Consider the following 14,637-nt stretch of genomic DNA (forward strand, 5'->3'; position numbering starts at 1 on the left):
CGTCTACATTTTAGGATGTGAAGGTGGATAATTAACACACCGGAATTGTTTCGGAAACGACGAGTTTATTTGATGATAATATATAATAGATTACTACATTTTATATTTTTTTTTTTTTTTGGATAACGAAATATGCGTAGCGCGCGCGAACAGTGTTTTCTGCGTGCTGTCAAAGAAGCTTCTCACCGCCAAAAAAAACCGTCACACTTGCGAGCCGTGCACAAATGCGGGGTTGCCATTCGTATTTTTTTTTGACAATGTTGCCGATCAGATATTTATTAGACAGATATTAAACATTATTTAATTATTTTCGCAATCAGCCGTTACTATTTGTTGGACTGACTCGATACCGATTCGGGCCTCTTCAGATACACAAAGACATCCCCAAATGGGGACCATACGGGGGTGTCACAGTACATATGTTACAAAACCATTTCTATACTAGGCTAGTATGCGTACAGTAATATTCAAATTCTATTAGATCCAATAAAAAACATTATTATTTTGATAATTATTCCTATCAAAATAAATATCTGATAATAAATCTTTCAGTATTATCAAATACATAATATGCTAACCTATTTTTGAATTATTCATAATTCTGTCTAAATATATACGATAAGTATGGTTAGGTATATTTTCAATTTACCCACAAAACTGTTTTTTTTTGTCTTCCCCTTGTATTTCCGCGGTATTAATTACACACGTATTTTTAAGTGTTTGATTTAGACTTCAACAAGTGCCCGTATATATAACGCTAATCTAAACATATATAAATTTTTGAATTATTATAGTCTACGACATTATTATTGCTTGCAAATGGTGAACTGTTTATTCCTTCGCCGGTAAACTTCAGATATTTTACTGCGACTGAAGTTGCACAGATGTCAGATGGTATGGTAATGTGGTACTTACTTATAAAAGAATGTCTTAAATTCAGCCGATTAGCTTAACATCTCCGTGCAATCTCAGTTAAAGCAGACATACGGAAGTAAAATATCTGAGGGTGTAAAGCTGGCTTTAAACTCACATATTGTATAAATAATAAATCAAGATGATTTTTTTTATTTGTACCATATTATAGGAATTATATGTTCGCACATAGGCGGCTGTACTCATCGCGGTGGTCCTGTGTTCTTGGTAATAAGCAAAAATCTGTTCCATCAGCTGTTTCCAAAATAATGAGTAGACTATAATGTCACTATATCCGCTTTCGTAATGATAAAATATGTAGATGGACGCTGTATTAAAATTTCTTAAAATATAGTTAGCTTAACAGGTACAGTAGTCTTCTTGTGTCAGTGTTCTTACTATCAAATGTATTTTTATGTCGTTATAATAATATGTTTGTATTGCTTAAATGTCTAATTTACTCTAGCAATTCACGTCTTTATATACCCATATCTATGTTTACCATTTCATTGTATTTCTACATAATACTTTATAATATATTATATCGATATTATCAATTACCAACAATCAGGGCTCGAAATGGACCGAAGCGTACCGGAACGCTTTATATAATCCCCAAAATTATCGCTTCATCTAATTGAATATTTAATTTGACCGTCTCAGATAGATAGGTCATATAACAAAAAATCTAACACACTTCGATCACTATGTTATTAATTTCTTAAAATTATCGAGCGCTCCTGTTTGTAAAAGTTTCCATTTCGAGGGCTGCCAATGATGGGTTGTATTTTTCAATTCATTTCACATATTATTTTATACTAGCTGAGCCAGCTGGCTCTCGCCAGTCTGTCTCGCTAGGTCTTGCAGACAGCTTGGCGTCCTAATGACATGATGTTGGATTTTAATAAAATTGTGAAATATGCAGAGACGGCGCCGTTTGACATGTCGCTGATTTGTCACTTTTGCAATTTGCAAGTCGTTACTGTCGATATAAATTTGGCGTCATATGCATAATTCTGGATTTTGGCCTTCAGGGTGTCATCTGATACCATCCCAGGCTGCTAGACCTAGCAGAATAGCTGACAATTTGATTGCAATTCAATATAATGTAAATACTAATCTCGCGCATATCTCTTTGAGGTAATAGAAGTGGGTTAACCATATAAAAAATAAATTTAAACAATTAAATTATTTTGTTTCAATGTCTAAAAAAATGCTTGCAGCCAAAGAATAATATTTAAAAAATCAAAATTTGAATTAAAATTTTAACGACAATATAATGCTTCCCGCTGTGGGACGTTCATATCGAAGCAAATGTTTATAAAAGAGGAAACACATAGATCTGAGAGGAAGTAATTAGGTTGGAAAGGCTTCGTCTAGCAGTGTATTTATCCAAACTGATTATGATAATGGCATTATAAATAGGTAGATTATGTAATATGGCAATTGTTCATAGGACCAAAAAGAGTGGAATCAGCTTAGAGTGGCCTTCATCTAGCAGTGGATTGATCTGGTCTAATGATGATAACGATGAAATGAAAATATTATATTAAAATATTTGATAAATGCTGCAATGTAGGTATATATAAAATAGGAATGGAATTAGTTTTGAGAGGCCTTCATCGAGCAGTGGATTGATCCTGGTTCATGATGATAATGACGATATAAATGGGTAGTTTTTAATAGCACCAATTTTGATAGATATTATAGCAGTTCATATGACCAAGAGGATTATTGATTTATAACCTTCATCCAGTAGTGAAATCCTAATAAGCATAGTGACACATATTAATTCTTCTATATATTATAACCACGCGAATGGGAATAATGGATAATACGACGTAGACGACTCATAGTGTGATTAGGATATGAAATTCACTATTTTATTTGCTTATACGCACGCATGCATTTTACTTATATTATATAATAAAATATTTACAATATAAAATAAAATAATATAAACGTTGTGTAATAATTACCTATAGTAAATGTAATTTTTAATAATTTACCTCCCTAAAAATAAATATGTTTACGTTGTCTTTGAATATAAAAGTTCGAATAAAAGTATTTTAGTCTATGGTTGTTATTGTGACAGCCAATGACATGTGACAGCTGATAAAATAAAAAATGACGGATCAGATAAATTTCGAAAAATGCAATTAATAAGATTCTGCTAGTCAAAGCAATTATCATGTCAACATTATCCACATTTTGAAGGAGATTCTCATAAAATTGTGCAGGAGAAAGAAATCGCAGGTATTGCCTTGCAAATCACATAGGTACGCGGTGTTACAAAATGTCTATTAAAACTTCAATTTAAACAAATATCCAGCTTTCTATGAATGCACATCCGTGGAGATTTATATTTTGAATCGAATGGCGTCAACACGTCATACATTTGGGTAAAATGGTCGCTAACGCGGTATTACATGCCGAGCCACGATATTATATTATTTTTGAATTTGTGTTTGGAGTCAGAGTATGGACCTAATAGGTTAAGCGAGTGGCTAACATCCATTTATCGTAAAAACAAAAAAATCTGTTAATACAAACTCCACTCCAATCGGAAATGGTCAAAAAAATATAGGTAGCGTACTAGCATCGTACTGGTGTGACCGTAGATAACATACCTGTGACTATAGACTCTGGCGGATGATAATGTAGATTCCTCTAAAGTAAAACCTAACAATTCGAATCCATAAACGAAAAAACAAAAAAATATGAAAGATTGTATGTAGGTAGTTCAATGCAAAATTTCATTATAAATAACATTCTCAAAAACAGAGCAGAATGTTGTAAATTAAATAATAATGATTACTGCAGTCAGATGATCGATAGATATCTACCTACCGCATTTGTGCGAATGTATTTTACGGTTAAAACTTTTGACATATGTCGAGGGCAATGTCAAAATAGTTACCTATTTGAGAACTTTCCTCTGTCATTCAGATGGTTGAAACTTTATAAAGCACTTGATGAATCACTTATAACATTAAGTGTATCCAGTCAATTTGATTGAGAATAGTTTGTCACAAAATACCTATGTTTTAATATTTGTAAAAATACGTTTTAAAATTTAAACACAGTTGAACCGGTGTATTCAGTCAATTTGCTTGAGAATAGTTTATCGCAAATGTTTTAATATTAGTGAAAACACGTTTTACAGATGAGCCGAACAGAGTGGTAGGTAGAAACATAACTTAAAACAAATTAAATCACTTCTAATATTAATATTATGTTTAACGGTTGTGAAAACGTAAATACGCGGCGGCCATTTTAAAAAATCTCTTTGTGCAGTGTTGCAAGCACATTGAAAAAATAAATTCCCCAATTAATATGTGTTGTAAAAAAGTCACGTGCCGATCGACAATCTATTGTAAAACAATCATAATAACTCTAAAAACCCTAAAACGCAACAAAATTTATCAAATTCCATACTTTTTTACTTGAATAAAGAACGTTTCTCTACTGCATTTTTCATTTAAACCTATTGGACATGACGAATAAGGCACACAATCGTTCGCAAAAACGGGCACAGCTGTAGAATAATAATATATAGGAGATTCTTTGATTTAAAAAATATATAAATAAGTTGTCCCTACACGACATGGTAGAATAGTAGATAGGTACTTCGTTTAAAAATCTAATAATTCATACCTATTTAATATCATCTACTTACTGTTTTATGAATTAGTAACTTATACTATAATCAATATTCAAGATTCATACTCATATCTTTTACGAACAAATTCTATCAACAATTAATTGTACCTAATTATTAATATATACGTGCGTTACTATGGAAATCAATATGAAATGTCAAAATGACAATTCAGTATTTTATATTTATTCAGTATTTCTACCAAGTACAAAAAAAAAAGTATTTATTAATACACCGAATTGTCAAGTTTATATGATTCAACAGAATATTTATTATTATGGCATATAAAAAGTTCCTTTTATCTTGTAATTATTTAAATTTATTTCATGTTGTGTTATTTTGAATTCTATGATTTGAAAAATGTGTAAATAATATACTGTACTTACCTATCTATACTTACAACATAGTAGATACTTAGTGAATATTACATCTTTATGTAAACGGTTGAAAAGTCTAATAATTCATACCTATTTATTATTTTATAACTGTTTTATTAATGAGTAACTTAAACTGAAATCAATTTTCGAAATTCGAACTCACATCTTTTACTAACAAATTCTCTCAACAATGTGTAATTAATATTTCTAAATGATAATTGTAAAAGTAACTTGTATGTTATAGTATAATATGGATTATTTTATAAGTAAAACAACAAATTGTATTTAGACAAGAATAACGAGTTATTATATTGTATTTACTAGGCTATAGTAATAAACTGAAATGACAAATTAATAATGAACAAAATCAGGCGGCCTTAATTATGTAAACGTAAAATTTGTATTTGTATGTCAAATACAAGACATGTCACGCTCACGTGGCCACTCTTGGAAGCTCGAGGCTAATTTGAATTTCGTGCGTTCTGTTTTTCTTTTATAAGATTAATTTTCGATTTGCATTTTTCTTATAATTATATTTATTTATTCTTCTTCAATTAAATGTCATGCTAAAAACATCAAATAATTTGTTATTGAGACAAGGAGATTTTATTGTAAATAAATAAATGTATAAATTGGTAATAAAATTGTATAATGATCTAATTGTAGCTTTTCATAGACTTGCAAGGATTATTTAATTTAAACATTTATAATTCGTATAAGTAATTTTCATTACATAATACTAAGTTCTATTTAAATCGGTATACTTACATACCATTCTTCTTTAAATATATTATACATAATCAATATTCTTAAATACATATCTAAGAAATTGCACACATAAGTATGTGTAGGTGCAGAACTAACCTGTCAATGATCATGTAAATTGGGCGGGCAATAACTGTGTAGAGCTAAATCGCTTCATATATTTATATATTTAACATACATTATAAATTATTAAATTAAGGTCTACCTAACTCATTTGGCGTACTTTCACATTCTTTATATTAATTATTGTTGAATTTGCTCTTTTACCAATATTGCTTATATTTCATTGTTTTCCATGTTATATTGTGAACGTATTAGATTTGCAATTTTCAATGTTCGTTACATGTAAATGAATAAGTTTTAAATTGAATTCAAATAATATTACATAAGTAGGTACCTTATTTGAGTATGTATGTACATGAATATCGACATAATATAATATTGTATATGGGCATTGATATGCACTCATGGAGGTGCCGCGGGGTGGCCATATGCTCCAGCTAAGGAGCAGATATGGCTGAAGATATTCAACACATCAACAAATTAAGTCAATTCCAGGGATGGACATAATTTTAGAAATATATTCAGATACTTGAGGAAACAATTACACAGCAAGGAGGACAGCACGTTTTAAAAGGAACCTCGCTATATGCGTAGTAAATAGAAGGATCAACTTTCAACCAACTGTGGCTGACAACTTTAGTCGGTGAACATCAACAGGCCTTCTATTCAACGCCTTCAATCTGACAGTATTGATTTACGGTAGCCAATCAAGATACAAGATACTGTGAAGTACATGCCTATAGCGGATAATGGAAGGATGGTGTGAATAGAGAACTGACACTGCACTATCTTGTCATATCTAAGGCGAAAGCTTTCTATTAAAAGTGTCTCGAAAGAGTCTCAACCTGACCTGACATAACTTCAGGACTGCCAGATTTTTGATAAACTATTAAATACTGACATAGATCCATAAAGGCTTCAAGTGGAATCCACATGTTCCTATAGAAAGCGAAGATTAACGAAGAATACACGTTCTTCCACGGCAATACATTTTGATACCATTCATTATTGATGGGTCGGTATTGAAATGCTCAAAAATTGGCTGACGGCTTCGTAATTTTGTTGTTTTTAATGGACCAAACTTGTGATGGAGCGGAAACAGGGTGTAATATCGGAATCCTATATGATGGGTGGTGATATTCAATCATTTTCTGAGAAGCGGCAATGCAGGACTGACAAACGTGCATAGGACAAGAAAGAAGAGAATGAAAACCTTTCTGTAATGTTAATTTTTTTGTTTACTTAATGGACAACTAACTAGTCTTAGGTATATTATATTAAATAAATATTCTGTACATTTTCTCCGTGTTTTATTAACCCTGCCACCCCTTCCTTTCTGAAAATTCAATTTTTACTGGACCATATTATTAAAGTCTTAAGCCCCCGGGCTTCTTATATGTATTAGGGTACCAAAAATGTCAAAACGTCAATGTTTTCTATTCATAGAATAAATTTTATTTCAACAAACATATTATCAAAAAATTAATACTATCGACCAAGGGTACTTTATGAATTTTGAACAGAGTGCATTTTAAATTCGTGAGTAGACTCAGTACAAATTTATATGACGGTTTTGTGTAGCTTTTTGTGGTCAAAAATAATAGTTTAAACTAAAAGATTATATACAATATAATTTAATTAAAATAACTGATAATATTGATTATTTATATCGGCCAATGGGTAGCCACGTAAAACAAATTCTATCGGATAACAAATATTATGTTGGTGTTATTGACCGTCTTAAATATTAAATTCACCTCTATGCATAGTGCCTGAAGATGCCGAATGGCGAGACCCGAGTCGCAAAAAACGATTCAATTAGATTAATACAAAACTTATATCGATAGAATTTCTATTTATTATTATTTGTTATGTTTGAGATTTTAGACTCAATTTACATAAAAGCAATTAAGTTTGTTTATGTTTTTATACTTAGGTATGTATTTATTTTGGAAGACGAAGATGGCTCTGAAAATATAATAAAGAATTTGAACTTATATACACCTGTCAATCACTTAGGTGGTCACAGCCATGACCAATTATTATTCTGGGTCAGAACCGTTTCCTCAACAGTGTCAAGATTATCAGGCACTATTAGCGAGGGGTTCACGACTAATCAATGCGCTCCCCAAAGACATGGATATTTTCAGTGATGTACTGTGTATTTTGTTTTTTAAATTTTATTTTACAGTGGCGATTTTCTCTTCATCTTCTCAGTTAAAAAACGAGGATTTCCACACACGAAAGAGCAGAATGAATGTGTTACGGATAATAGCAATTTGACCAAATCTATTGAAAAAATCAAGATATTGCAAGGGTCATTTTGAAAGTCGTTTTCATAATTTTCCTATAAAGAAGAAAACTGCATGCTCGCATTTATAAACCCATTTTCACTTAGTGAACAAAATGTAATGCAGATGCCTATTAACATACAAATGGAACTGATTGATTTAAAAACAAATTCATTATTGAAAATAAAATTTAATACCCTGTGAACATTTCCCAGAGCTAAGAAATTTTTCAAAAAGTATATCGCTTTAGATCGACATACAGATGTGAACAAGCATTTCTATCCATGAAATTTATTAAAAGCAAAACAAGGTCGCGAATAACTGATTCAAATTTGAAGAATTCTCTGCTGCAGCTCTCAGTAACAAATTTAACACCAAACATTGAAAGACTAGCGAAATCCAAACGCTCAAAAGCTCTCAGTCCTCCATCCCGCTCAGACCTCTCTCTCTCTCTTTCTCTCATCACATCCAACAACTGTGGTCCAGAGTTATTTTCACCAAACGAGAAACTCCGGCAGCTATAGCACCATCAGCGGAGTCCACGACAGCGATCACCCTCTCGTCCAAGAGATTATTTCTGACTATTGTAGATTGGTGCTCCAATAAACGTGTGTGTTTTGAATTGGCATAAATTAATTAATTTAATTGCGGTATTGAGTTATTCCTTTTCCTCCCCTAAGCGAAGCAGATCCTACCCCTATCCCTATTTGCCAACTCCAACCGTGAACGTAAGTAGGTAGAAAAGGTGCTTGAGTTGTATGGCGCATCTGAACTCGTCTGTGAAAAAAATTGGCGTATGGTATGTAAAAGGTTAGCCACCCCTGAATTAAAAAAAGACAATGTGTTGTCATTGGGGAGATATCATAGAGAGGGGAGTTACAGACCCATCACAAGGTAGTGAAAGATGCATGTTGACTGTAACGGAAATTAGCAATTCAATTTAGCCAATAGATCAAATAAAGTTTAAAACTCAGCGATGGATAGATTGTCTGATGGATAAAACTACTCACCGGGACAGTGAATGTTGTGGGTACGAATTCATTTCAGTACAATAGTTATTTTAGTGATATCCTTTATAAGAGGACAAAAGTACAGCATTCCCCAACATGTCATTCAAGGAGAGATCAATGGTAATCGTAGGTACAAGAGGATTACGCCGCATTTCGTGACATAATAATCTCCGTGCAATCACCAATGTACGAGTGCAGCTCTACTGAACTGTTCTAGTTAGCAGATGACAATGCTAAGATTGCCTTGGTGGTGGCCGACTGCTAGAGGATGGCACAATAAGAAAAAGCTGCTTTTGAGGTTTTATTATTGGAAGATGAATTATTATTTGTCTTGATTTATTAATGGCTCACGATGGTAAAGCATCGGCCTATTGAATTTTGTGTGCGGGTTTAATTCCGAGTCTTGACAAAATTGCATGGCGAATAATATCAAAAACAGTTATTAGGTATCTGCTAAATCTAACACAAACTAGTACGGTTAATAAAAATTGTTAGTTTGCACCTTTTTTTTCCTCCATCGCATCTATTCTATACACAATCGGCGGCTAAGTAGTTTTAGTAGTCAAAACTGTCTATCATGCTCTAAAGGCCGGTTCGGATTAGTCGACTAATTTAGTAACTAAACATGTATGAACACACAAATTTAGTCGAGTAATTTAGTAAAATCATTTAGTCGAGTCAATCAATTTTGTTCTAATTTTTCGGTCGAGTTGCACCCCCACCACCTTTCACTAAATACCAAACAATCCACGAGACAAGTTTGAAAAGTGCTCTATTCATTTTGACACGTCTCTCACTAATGTACTGTGTTCCGACACGTTTTAGTTACTAAATCATTCACCACTCCACTAAATTACTCGACTAATCTGAACCGGCCTATAAAGTTAACACATCCAAACGAGATGTTGTTAAAACATAGCGCTTTTTGAAATTTAAGAAGGTTAACTTATTGTAACAATTAAGCCCATCACTACATAAATATGATAAACTACATTTGATAGCCGCCAATAGCAGCCTTGTGTATAGAGAATAGATACGAATGGCTGATGGCTGGAATAGCGTAATCAGTAGCGTGCGCGCTTGCTAATCGAAAGGTTTGTAGATCGATTCCATCCCTGATATCTATCTTAGAAATAGAGCGCATCAGTTGTTTATTCTCCCAATGTAAAGAACCAACCTGCCACTGGTAATGCTAATTGGGAGGGCGATAACTATCTTCAACCAAATTGCTTCGGGTGTTGTAATTTCATTCCACTTGCGTGAGGTGAGTTTGGGTGAACGCTATTCTATAAATTCCTAAAATAGGGTCTCCTTAACAAACTCGGTGTACTTCTTTGAATTTATATATATATATTATGTATAATTGTATTTTCACTGCTTTTGTATCTTTATATTATATTCTCTTTTTATATTTTCATTTTTATCGCTTTTATTACTTTTGTTTTTCGTTCTTCTTTATAATAATGTTTTATGTCATGTTGTAAAAGTCTCAAATTTATAATTTGTAATGTAATGTCCACAATGTGTCAAAATAAATAAATTGAATTGATAATAATTATGGCGAACCTTCGTTACAGAACACGGGGAAATTTTCGAACACTGCCCGTAAAAAGTTTCATTTACAAAATATTACTAAGTATTTTAACTGCGATCTCCTTTATATTGTTCTATTCTAAAAGCATGCAGGTGTTATTAATATTTGAAATGTGCCGATGGCTATTAAAAGGGATGTTGCTTAATAATGTATTTTATGGTGTCTCTGCACCCCATCGTTTGCTCTAAAGCAGTGGTACAAAACCCGTCTTACTCTATATCAACGAACGACTAAATGAAATATACAGGAGCACAAAATTCCCTGGAAATGTAATATATTATATAAAGAAAGAATATCAATTTCGATTAATCCAGATCACCTCGTCTACTACAGTTTTTTAGGGGTGCCGACGAAACCGCCCGAACCAAAACTACCCGGACATTACCGCCCAGACATTGCCGGCAAAACAATTTAGAAATGAGACAATTTTAATTTTTACATTAATATTATCTTTTAAATACACAAATAAAAAAACATACGAATAAAGCTGATGAACACGCACGTTAACATCATTTTACTCCCTACTTCAATTATAGTTTGTCAATTTATGGCTACGGCCGTATGTTGTAGCTTAACCACTGGGGAATGCCAAAAGAAATGGCGTACTTCGAAAAAATACTATCTTATTCTTAGGTCAATATTTATTATAAAGCAATCATTATTCGTAGGATGTTTATCACTCTTGTCAAATTTGGGATCACAGAGATTATCAATATAAATTTTTATCGTAAATATTTCACTATAATAATGTCGACACAAATTATACTGATCGTTTTCTAAATGCGTTTGAAAATAAATAAATGTAAAAAATCTTAACACCACTGCACAGTTATGTACTGAAATATGACTATATTCTAAAACATTAGAGCGAGAGGTTTAAAAGAATACTATTTTATGTAATAAAAATACTTTATGCAGTCATCAAATGTTTAAAATAAATATAAAGGATAATAAGGCTTTAAAATTATATAAATAGATTATCTACAACGTCTAAGGAATGTCCAGAATCATGCTTTGAAAATAGAACAAAAGCTCCATTTTGACCTACGCTGAGCATGTCCCCCCTTAAGTTATTACTCTACTGACAGCTGCAACGGATTAAAACTCAAATTACACTGACTATCGTAAGTAGGTATTATAAATTTCTATCGAAAAACCAAAAAATCAATTGTTTTATATATTTTTATTTTTTGCGGGCGGTTTTGTCTAATCGGAATTGTCCGGGCGGTATTGAAGAGCAATGGTATGGACGCATTTGGTTTGATGCAGGTTCGATTCCGGTGTCTTACTTTTTTCAAAACAAGTTTTTTTTCTATTAATTATAATATAAAGTGTTTTCAAAATTATCTATGTTCAATAATAAAAATATTGCATTCTTAAATCTTGTGAATGAATAAAATAAGTAGTTAATTATATTATGTATATCCTGAATTATTTTAAAATCCTTGTGTACCACTTACGGTTTAACTGTTGTAGCTTATCTATGATGTAATAATGATGTTGTGTACGAGTATAATAACTAGTGTTATATCTTGTTTATATCATATAACCCACATGTTCTTCTTGGTTTTACGATCCTCTGTCATCTACAAGCTTAATAAACCTAAACAATAGTATTCTATATCATAGAGAAAGGCTAACGTAATATTAGATTTACCTACACAATAAACACAATAAGTAATAAATTATTCTATAATAAAATTAACAAAACAAATAGTCGTTTTATTGATTTTAACATTTATGCGTTAACTAGAATCAAAACTCACATAAATTACAAAAATCGAGTTTTGAGATTCTCGCAAAAAACGACCAGAGTACTGTTTTTTTGCAATTAGAAGAACTCCCTTGAAATTATTAATGGGTGAGTGAGTCGATTTACATTTTTTTTTTTTAAATAATATGCATATTATATAAATTTTATTTATTTTTACATAAAGTGAACAATACAAATTATTTATTTAAGACGTTCACAACGTGACATTTAGTTAGGTATTACTTTAATTACTAACCGACGTCACGGATCACTCTAAGATTATTTGTTGTAACTTACTTGAACTTGCTAATAATTTTTAAAACACTTAACACAAAATACGTAATAAAACTACCAATATACAAAGGAAAGAAGTAAAAAATTGGTCTGTAATTAAATTATAAATACAGAACAACGCATGATTTTTTCATCTCGTTGCTGTAGAGATTACCGTGGAGTATACGGTCATCTTTTTCCAATAAGAAAGCTCACGGCGAACTGTGCTACGGTGAAATGCAATACGTACAATTTACATGCAACCAAATATTACATAATAATTCCATACCCATTAGTCACGTAATTAAGTGAATTAATCATCTGTTTGTATTAAAATTCAGAAGCCCGCCAAAAATTTCGCCCATTGTCTGATTCGACTCTGAAAATAATTAATTAAATTTACCCGCTTCTATTGAAGAAACAAAGAAAATTATAAGAACAAAAAAAAAGTTTCCACTGATAATAATGTTCTTACGAAAGACTTTCGAAAAGAATAATGAAAGAATGACAGAAACGTGATAAATACTAATTTTTAATATAATTTAAAAAACGGCAAAAAAAGTTGTATAACAATTTTATTGTTACGACTACATACTAGTAAATTTAGCATTCGCTTAATTTCAAGTTCTAATTGGAGAATATGGACACCACAATATGGCGCCTCCGTGAATCCCTGTCGCTCGTCAGCGTTCTTGGACTATTCCAGGTCATGTCACCAATCAGCATCCGTAGATCCGCTGCATACCAGTGGCAAAGGGTGGAGGTAGGCTGTCACGATCCGCTATAAATAGTGCACGCTAAACTCTCTCAATCATAGGGACGTATTTGTTTTCATTGAACGAAGACAATTAGTTTACAGACGGTGTTGGTTAGTACAAAAAATACTAGTCTATTTTTAAAATATCTAAAATTATGCCATTAAAATCATTAAACGATATATAATTTTAGATATTTTATAGATAGAATAATATGTTTATCCATTATAGTTTGGTTTAGACAGGGTAAAAAATCAACAGCATATTATTATGTAATAGGTATGTCTTACTAATTCAACGAGAACAAATAAGCATTAAAGAAAAATGTGAAAAATTTCGTCAGATTGCTCAAATCTTACCAAAACTATTGTGGTTTGGATTAGGCAGGATTTACTAATTGTGTTTTTTTTAATTAACCAACTCCATCTGTAAATTATTGTAGTCTTAAAAAAATACTTATTACTTACAAAGTTTATTGTGCACTATTTATGTCGGATCTTAACAGCCTACGACCACCGTTCGAAACTGCTCTTATAGATAGTATTTAGCGACATTCCAGAACGCCGGAATCCGTTTGGCTTGATGAACAGACAAGCAAGGTTGAAATTCTTTCCAGGCGTCCGCAGCACGTGCCCGAGCCAGCCAACGTAGGACGGAAACGTCAAAATTGCGTTGAAAATTGCAAAATTGCGTATGACAAATCGCATTGTATAAAAAATATCAGGCAAATCCTTTTCAAGAATAATCATTATGCTTATACATAAGTGAAACGGCAAATCATTGCAATACCATCATACTCAGTCGATATTCGTCCAAAGCGGTTGGCCACGCAACCGCTTTGGACGTCGAAGTATATCGATTTTTTTGTAATGGCAGCGTAAATATAATAAATTGTTATACGTGTAAAGATGACTTAAAAACGTTATGCCTGTACTCGAAAAAGAAAACATGCCAATGAATATATTATTTTTATTACTAATATAACAATAAACATAACACTAAATGGACGCATGTTGAATGTTTATGACAAATTGATTTCCGTGCGGAACGCCTCATTAACTCAATCCGCGTATAGCATAGTAACGATCGTTTTAAACCATGCCTCAGCTGAGGTATAGCCTTAATGTAAATTGCATAGGTCTGTCCGTAGGATCGGGCGATTAAAAATAAAAATATTCAATCA

General features: G+C 32.0%; 1 protein-coding gene across 1 annotated transcript in view; it reads left to right on the forward strand.

Moving 5' to 3' along the window:
- The window catches only part of LOC147069256 (retinal guanylyl cyclase 2), a 141,271-nt gene that overhangs the window by 100,730 nt on the left and 25,904 nt on the right, over positions 1-14,637 (forward strand). The gene's annotated exons all lie outside the window — the stretch shown is intronic.

This window comes from Rhyacophila brunnea, unplaced genomic scaffold (assembly GCF_057557595.1).
Source record: "Rhyacophila brunnea isolate RB1 unplaced genomic scaffold, BYU_Rbru_1.0 scaffold_24, whole genome shotgun sequence".
Classification (NCBI taxonomy): Eukaryota; Metazoa; Arthropoda; class Insecta; order Trichoptera; family Rhyacophilidae; genus Rhyacophila; species Rhyacophila brunnea.